The sequence below is a fragment of the Babylonia areolata genome, chromosome 2 (assembly GCF_041734735.1).
Source record: "Babylonia areolata isolate BAREFJ2019XMU chromosome 2, ASM4173473v1, whole genome shotgun sequence".
Taxonomy (NCBI): domain Eukaryota; kingdom Metazoa; phylum Mollusca; class Gastropoda; order Neogastropoda; family Buccinidae; genus Babylonia; species Babylonia areolata.
Window position 1 is genome coordinate 16219457 of NC_134877.1, and position 9108 is coordinate 16228564.

Sequence of the window (9108 nt, forward strand, 5' to 3'; positions counted from 1 at the left end):
CTCTCTCTCTCTCTCTCTCTCTCTCTCTCTCTCTCTTCAGATTTCTTTCTGTAGGGCAAGGAAAGCAAAATGGTCTGCTTTGTTCAATCTGTTTTACCAACATTGCTCTGGCTTGATCATAAACTAAAGTAAAGACTTTGATCAGTTGAGTCAGGAAATGCATGCCTTTGTAGAGCGCTCCCTGGCCTTCGTAGAAAAAAATGGAAAAGGTCAATAGGGAAATATTGGTCATTCCTCTTGGGACTAGTTGGTAGATAGGGACAAGGAGGAAGGTTCTGTTTCTTGTTGCATGTAGTCTAGACGATTGCACAGGGTCATAGCTGGCCAAGCATGCTGTAAAGGAAAAATTATCAAGATCTGCGTACCATACTCAGACATGAAACAGAAGGTGAACACATGGATCTATGGCAAGAGGAGCAGAACACCCAGATGGACAACAAGCTGCTCCAAATTCGTCCAGACCTTAAAGAGACCCACTCGTCGGTTGTGAAGAATCAGGAGGAGGAGTCTGTGCTGTGCAGACCATGCACATGGCACCCTTTTCTTACTCATTCTTACTTGTTGAAGGGGGAGGAGGCCCCTCAGTGTATTCGCTGTAACGAGCCTCTCATCTTGAAACGCATGATCCTTGACTGCTGGGATCTGCATGACGCTAGACACAGACATTACACGGCAGATTCTCTGAAGACTTCATTTCATGATGTCCCTCCATGGACGCTAATGAACTTCATGAAAGAAGTGAACATTTTTAATCAGATTTGAATGTTTAAACTGAGTGGAAAGCTTGAAGCAGTGACTAGTTTTCATTGTTTTTACCTTGACTTGAAGTAGATGCTAACGTGGCTACAGCCTTGAGATGGCCTCAGTGGTCAGCAAGGCTCTAAGCACCAGAAGTTGATTTGATTTGAGGGCCATATCAGGACTGTCAAACCATACATATCCTCAGCCGCATCAACACAAAACTGTCAAATCAGATCTGCTAACAAAAATCTTTAAATCACCAAAACAAAGCCACAAAACTCAATTCATTCCACATTGTCCTACCTATTTAGCTGCGTAGGGCACATAAAACTAGGCGTTGCATCAGCTCTCCCGCTTAATTTGTCATCCCAAGGTTAAAAAAAACTTGTAAAAAAGGAAAAACAGTACATCAGAGTCAAACAAAAAGTGTGCAAGAAAGACCATGTAGGCAAATAACACTTAAGAATAGATAGCAGCACACGTCCCAGTTTTCACAATTTTACTACCAAATCGCCAGAGCAAAACAGCACAGATAGTACACCTTAAAATTACGGACAAGAAAAAAGTGTCAAGTCTTGTTCGAACAAAAAAGGAGAATGGACTGGAAGGCAGAAAAAGCAGACAACAGTGAAGGGGGAAAAAAAGGCAGAGAGCAATAGAAAAGAGGAAAATTCTAGCACAGAATTTCCAGAGGGTGGGGATGCTATTTATACTGAAAGAACTCCGACATCCCCACGGGGGGAGGAGAAAGGTGGCAGAATGGTTAAGACGATTATCTGCTGATACATTGCCCGTGATGATCTGGATTCGAATGCCGATCTACCGTTCTCCCAAGTTTGACAGGAGTGTCTGGTCATTCGGATGAGATGACAAACCGAGGTATCGTGTGCAGTACTCACTTGGCACACTGAAAAAGAATGCATGGCAACACGTGTTCTCCGGCAAATTTCTGTAGAAGAAATGCACTTGATAAATACACAAATATGTGTGCATGCGCTCAAAGCCTGGCAAGCGTGTCTGGTAGTGCTGCTGGTCAGGCATCTCAATATAAGCAGATGCGGTGTAGTATATATGAATTTGAATGCAGTAATGCCTGCTTAAGAAATGGACATTGAGAAGGTTAATGTGGAAACATCTGGCGTCAACTACACCACTTTCACCCTGTCTCCCCTTTTACAACTTGGCGTCGCCGACAGTATTAACAGGTATGGTGTTCACTTAAGAACAGCACACAGTCCTGAATCGCACAAATCCTTCCTTAACCGTGTCGTCTATGGCCTTTCTGAACTTCCTGGATCTCCTCAGAGAGGTGTTGGTGAATGGGAGAACTTGATGTGTACCTCACTTTTAATGACAGAGTTACTTTTCTTTACTGTTATCCAGTAAACATTTCTGAGATTGTGCCACCAAAGTATTTTAAGTTCCCCACACACGTCAGCTGGACTTCATCAATAGTTAACTGTGTTTGCATGGGGTGGGCTTGTGTTCGGGACCAAGACATCTGTTTTCACCAAGTTGATTGTCAGTCCGAAGAGCCTCGACGCTTTTGCAAATTGACAATTACCTGCAGATGATTTTTGTGTGTGTCGTAAAGGAAAAAGTCATCCACAAATAAAGCTTGGATGATGAGTTTTTCTACGGTCTTAGTGTGGACAGACAGCAAAAGTCAAAGACAGATCCATCTGATCGATACTTAATGTACAAGTCCAAGTCTTTCACAACATGGTGTTGGACCTGTGTGAAGAACAAATTGAACAGCACAGGGGGGAGTACACAACCCTATTTCATTCTGCTGGAGATGAGGAAGGAGTCTGTATAGTCACCATTTGAGAGAACATGTCTGGACATATTGTCAAGGAAAAGCCTCGTGAGAGTTAAGAACTTGCGTAGGCAGCCAAACTTCATGGGGATGGTGAATATTTGCTCAGATGCCCAGTGCCCTGTCCCATTTCCAATTACCACAGCAACGTACATACGCACTGAATCGCCACACACACATGACCGCGCTCACCTACACAGATGACAGTAACTAGCCACTGGTAATTGGCCCTTTATTTTCCTTCCTCCTCCCGTGCCTATACAACGTGTACAGATCTATGCTGGAATGCCAGTCTTTGTTCAGTTCATTAAATCTAAAACTAGCAAACCCCTCTTGTGGTTTGAACGTGTGGTAACATCACCAAGATCCAACATCCACACATCACATGGCAGCGGTAAAGAATAAGGGCCTGGTAAGTGGGAACTTCTATTTATCTCAACGAGGCTCAGTTCAGCATTCTTTTGGCATCGCCATTATTGTAACAGCTTGTCTATGTGCTTATGACTCTGTGGCAGACCCATCGCGTTTGATCACGAGGACTGGTGCAAATAAAGGTTGACAGGTGTACTCATCAATAAGATAGCTATTTTTTCATGGAACTGAACTGACAGGCACCGCCATACACAATAAGAAATAACTGCTACGCGTTTTGGATGTTTGAACAACGAGTAAAATCATTCTTTAGGGTATATGAAATATCCAACGATGAAAAAGTCCCATCCTTCTGGGTGCAGGCGAGGAAGGACTCCAGCGGTACAACTCGTGGGCCCTAACAGAGGAAGAAGAAAACAACCCTGAAACAATACTACAGAAGTTCAGTGAACAATTTGAGCCCGCTCACAAATTCCGAATTTGTCAGTTACGATTGATAGGCCTCAGGCAGAATAAAGATGAATCTTTGGATGAGTTCATCAACCGAGCAAAGCTTGCTGAACAAAGATGTAATTTCACCGACATGGAGCTTGGTGAACGAATACTCATATTCATCACTAGACTACAACCAGATGACGAGTTCAGAAAAAGCCTGTTGTGCGAAGCCAAAGGGTACTGACAGACAGTTTGAAGCAACGGCGGCACACCTTAGGGACCTAAACAACGTGCAGACCCGATCAGCATCAGTTGCCACCCTCCAGACACCATCCATGACAACATGCAAGAACTTGGGGAAAACAGAAGCCCCGACTTTGTCCAGCATTTGGCACATTTTGCAGCTGATGTGGAAAAGTGACCCACTGGGCTAAAGTGCAGGTCCTCACAGCAGAGACCAAGGCGACACGGCCAACATTGAGTAACAAAGCAACTTGAAGCCAACCACAGACGGGCGCCATAGCCGAATGATTAAAGCGTTGGACTTTCGATCTGAGGGTCCCGGGTTCGAATCACGGTGACGGCGCCTGGTGGGTAAAGGGTGGAGATTTTTACGATCTCCCAGGTCAACATATGTGCAGACCTGCCAGTGCCTGAACCCCCTTCGTGTGTATACGCAAGCATAAGATCAAATACGCACGTTAAAGATCCTGTAATCCATGTCAGCGTTCGGTGGGTTATGGAAACAAGAACATACCCAGCATGCACACCCCCGAATGCGGAGTATGGCTGCCTACATGGCGGGGTATAAACGGTCATGCACGTAAAAGCCCACTCGTGTACATGCGAGTGAACGTGGGAGTTGCAGCCCACGAACGCAGAAGAAGAAGAAGAAGAAGCCAACCACTGCCAAAGCAACGACACAACAGCATCTGGCAGAATTAAAAATTCCATTGCCTGTATGATGAAGAAGGACGTGCTGGAAAAAGAGTTGGACTCCGCATCTTTCAACAACATCAAAATTTCCTGGCTGCACTCAACCAGAGACGAAGCATTTGTCACCCCCAAAATCAAACTAGACTCTCTCCCAGGTACACATGACATCACCCCGCTGTTACATGCGAACGGCTACGAGGAGACAGGGGTGTGAGCTGAGTGGCAGGTAAGGACCAATGACGGATGAACTTCCCCGGTGAGCAAATGTAATTTGTTTGTATTTGTATTTCTTTTTATCACAACAGATTTCTCTGTGTGAAATTCGGCCTGCTCTCCCCAGGGAGAGCGCGTCGCTATACTACAGCGCCACCCTTTTTTTTTTTGTATTTTTTCCTGCGTGCAGTTTTATTTGTTTTTCCTATCGAAGTGGATTTTTCTACAGAATTTTGCCAGGAACAACCCTTTTGTTGCCGTGGGTTCTTTTACGTGCGCTACGTGCATGCTGCACACGGGACCTCGGTTTATAGTCTCATCCGAATGACTAGCGTCCAGACCACCACTCAAGGTCTAGTGGAGGGGGAGAAAATATCGGCGGCTGAGTCGTGATTCGAACCAGCGCGCTCAGATTCTCTCTCGCTTCCTAGGCGGACGCGTTACCTCTAGGTCACCACTCCACTAATGTCCCGGCCATCAGAGGAACTACCTCTCACTGACACCCCTCACCACACACACAGTTTCACACATACTAAAACGACCCAACATTGGTTTATTTTTATGGTCTCTTCACACAAGGTGGTAATTTTATACTATAAATGAATCAGTTTGAACTCACTTGTGTCATGACTGATAGTTTAACAGATAAAGAAATCTAGATAAAAGATAAAGGTCGAGAAAATGTGGTGATGAAAGAGAGAGAGAGAGAGAGGTTCATGCGATTTAACCCTCTTTTGTCTTTGCTCTCTGAAGAGTGTTGTGTAGCTATTTCAAGCATTGATTAGTAAATTGATTAGTCGCGGAAGGAATGGATTTGCTTTTTAACCCTCTTAGCAGCATGTAATTAAACGGCTTATAACTGTAGACTGCAGAGACGTCAACGGGTAGTGCATGTTTTTACTTTTCATCACTCTCATATAAACATATCAGACTGGTAAACATACATATTTTCAGAAAGAAAAAAAAAGTGACAAATTTTTGACGCAAAGGAAAAAGTGTGACGTATGTGGTGACGTAAAATCGGCAGAGCCTAAGGGTGGAGGTGGGAGGAAGTGTTATGGAGATGTCCCAGAAAAAGAACAAACCTGCACCCTCATCTGAAAAGGTACGATTAGAGACAGCCACGGTTTGTGATTGTTTTAGCTTTAAGTTGATGTTCCTTTGGAAAACAGTAACTCAAGTTGTCACGAATAATCCTCATGAAGCCAGCGTTCATAATTAATCTTATGTTTATTAATTTGAACTTGAAAATGAGGTGCTTGAAGCTGGAAATACATGTATACGGCACCGAAACGGCACCGACACGATATGGGCTGTGTCGAACACGATTAATTCATGAATCCATGTAAACTGACGATCAACGGCACGGCGTTATTCCGCCTTTGTTTGCTGTGTTTCGACATGGCGCTGAACCACCCAAATTTCATTGCAAATCAACGCTGGTTATTGTTGCTGATTCTTTTGATGATGAACGTCAAAAACGCAAACACACACATACACAGTAACACACACACACTGGCACCTTGGGGCACACACACTGGCACCGTCGTGGGGCACACACACTTGCAGAAAAACAGTTCGCGGCTTAATTTGTAAAAGAGCTTTTCAGTCAGTGTATCCTCTCAGTCTCACATATAAAGTCAGTTCATAAATTATCTAAAGGAAAAAACAAAAAATGGTTCTACATATCATTTTGATAAACATTTTCTCGTCTTGACTGCTGAACTATAGTTGCTATGATGTTGATGAATTTTTAGAAAACGAAGGAAAAAAAAGAATGAATGGAGAAACCAATAAACAAAGAAATGAATACAGTAACAAATAAATACACAAATGTATGAATGCATAAGTAAATAAATGCATAACAAATGAATGATTGAGTTAATTCATAAAGTCATAATTTGTATTCGTAAAGGGGTAGACGAAAAAGGTCAGATGGGCCAATGACTGGTCGTGAATAAACAGCTCTTCGTAAAAAACAAAAACAAAAACAACCCAAGAACAATAAATAAATGAATAAAGAAACGAATGAATGAATATGTGAATGAATGAATAATAAACAAGTAAATGAATAGGTAAATAAATAAATAAATGACACTGGTGAATTAAGTAATGAATGAATGAATGAATAAACAGGTAAATTGAGGAAAACTTTTGGTCTTCAAAATTATGACAAAAGTCAAATTCTGCTTTGCGTACATTCTTCAACATCAGTGTTACACTGTTCTTGGATCTCGAAATTTTGAAAAATCTTGGATCAAGTCGACAAAACTCAGATCAAGTCGACAAAACTCAGACGAAACGGCTCGGTCGCTCCGTGTTTCGGAGCAGAAGCGGGTATCGGTGCCGTGCTGGTGCCTGTTTCGTGTTGATGGATTCAGCAAGTCACTAGCTGTTTTGTGCGATTTGTGTCGTGTCGGTGCCGTGTTTATAGCTTGGGCCCTCGTGCGAGGCCTGTTCACCGTCAAGATTTGCAGTGCCTGAAACTCTTGGATTTGTGGCGGTCTAGGTCTATCAGCCCAACCTAATTCTTGGGTTGTAGGGCCAACAATGTTGATTAGTTTGCCCGGTTCAGGTGTCGAGTCTGGACTTTTAGGCGGAGTTCATGGTTAGCGCTGTCACCAACTGATCTACTACCTGATGATGGAGTCTCCCGTCGGTCCGACGGATGAGTAGGCAGGCAGGCTTATCTGTCGGTGTGTGTCCTCATATGGGAGAAGAGGCCGATTCTGGATGCGCAGCACTTCCCACAGGTGTTGCAAGGGAAAACGTCACCAGAAGTTGAGCCCTGCTTCCTTCGCTCAGGCTTCTCCTTAATGGCCAGCGTTCTCTTGTTTTCAAACGTCTTTATGCCACTAGAGCACAGCATCCTCCAGCGAGAGCGGTCAAGGGCATCAGTTTCCCAGGAAGCTATGTCTATGTCACAGGCTTTGAGGTTTGTCTTCAAGGTGTCCTTGAAGCGCTTGCAGGCCATACAAAAGCATCTTCGGGATCCTGCTGTCTGTCATGCAGACAACGTGTCCTGTCCAGCGTAGCTGGCACTGGATCAGCAGAATTTTGATGCTTGGCAGGCCGCTCCTCTCTAGGACCTGGAGGTTGGAGACCCTGTCTTGCCACTTTATGCCGAGGATCTTTCGTAGGCATCTCTGGTGAAACTGCTCAAGTTGTTGATTGTGACAGCGATACGTCGTCCATGTTTCACAGCAGTACAACAAGGTGGTCAGCACAACAGCTCTGTAGGTTTTCATCTTGGTGCTGAGCCTGATGCCTTTGTTGTTCCACAGCCTGTTGTTAAGTCTGCCAAAGGCGGAGCTGGCTTTGGCGATGCGCAGCGTCACTTCTGCATCAAGGGCTCCGTTGCTGCATAGGGTGCTTCCCAGGTAGCAAAACTTGTCGACTGACTTGATCTCTGTGTCATTGATCTTCATTTTGTTGTTGAGTCTGCCAAAGGCGGAGCTGGCCTTGGCAATTCACAGCGTCACTTCTGCATCAAGGGCTCCGTTGCAGCATAGGGTGCTGCCCAGGTAGCGAAACTTGTCGACTGACTTGATCTCTGTGTCATTGATCTTGATTGCAGGTGGGGGGGAGGCACTGGCGTTCTGTGAGCTAGCTGGTTGGTACATGGACTCGGTCTTGCTGAGGCTGATGGTGAGTCCAAAGCGTCTGCAGGAGGTTGAGAACCTGTCCATAATGAACTGCATGTCCTCATGGGTGTGTGCAGCAAGCACGCAGTCATCAACGAAGAGGAATTCTCTCAACAGTGCCTCAAACACCCTGGACCTGGCGTGGAGTCGCCGCAAGTTGAAAAGTTTGCCATCTGTGCGAAACTGAATGTAGATGCCCCGGTCACAGTCTTGGAAGGCGTCAATCAGCATGGCAGAGAAGAGAATGGAGAACAGTGTGGGTGCCAGGACGCAGCCCTGCTTCACTCCATTTACCACAGGGAACGGATCCGACATGTCAGTATTTTCCTGTACTCTTGCCTGCATGCCATCGTGGAAAGACGCAATCAGCTGGATTAGGCTCTCTGGGCAGCCGAACTTTAGGAGGATCTTCCACAGACCATGGCGGTTCACCGTGTTGAAGGCCTTAGTCAGGTCTACAAAGACCATGTGGAGCTCCTTGTTCTGCTCACGGCACTTCTCTTGCATCTGGCGTACGGCAAACACCATGTCACATGTTCCTCTGCCTGAGCGGAAGCCACACTGTGCTTCAGGGATGACTGTGTTGGAGACATGGTCAACCAGTCTGTTCAGTATGATGCGGGCGAAGATCTTGCCGGTGATGCAGAGGAGAGAGATTCCACGGTGGTTATCGCAGGATGTTTTGTCTCCCTTCCGTTTGTAAATGTGGACAATAGAAGCATCCCTGAAATCTTGTGGGACCTCCCCTCTCTCCCAGATAGTCTGGAACAGGGCTGTCAGCTTGTCTGTCAGCACCTCGCCTCCATACATGTAGATTGCCTCATCTGATACGGACGAGTCCCTGTTGAGGAGGGTGTTGAAGTGCTCTGCCCAGCGGGCAAGGATGTCTTTCTTGTCTGTCAGGAGGGTGGTCTGGTCCAAGGCTCGGACAGGGGTTGATCCTGTGAC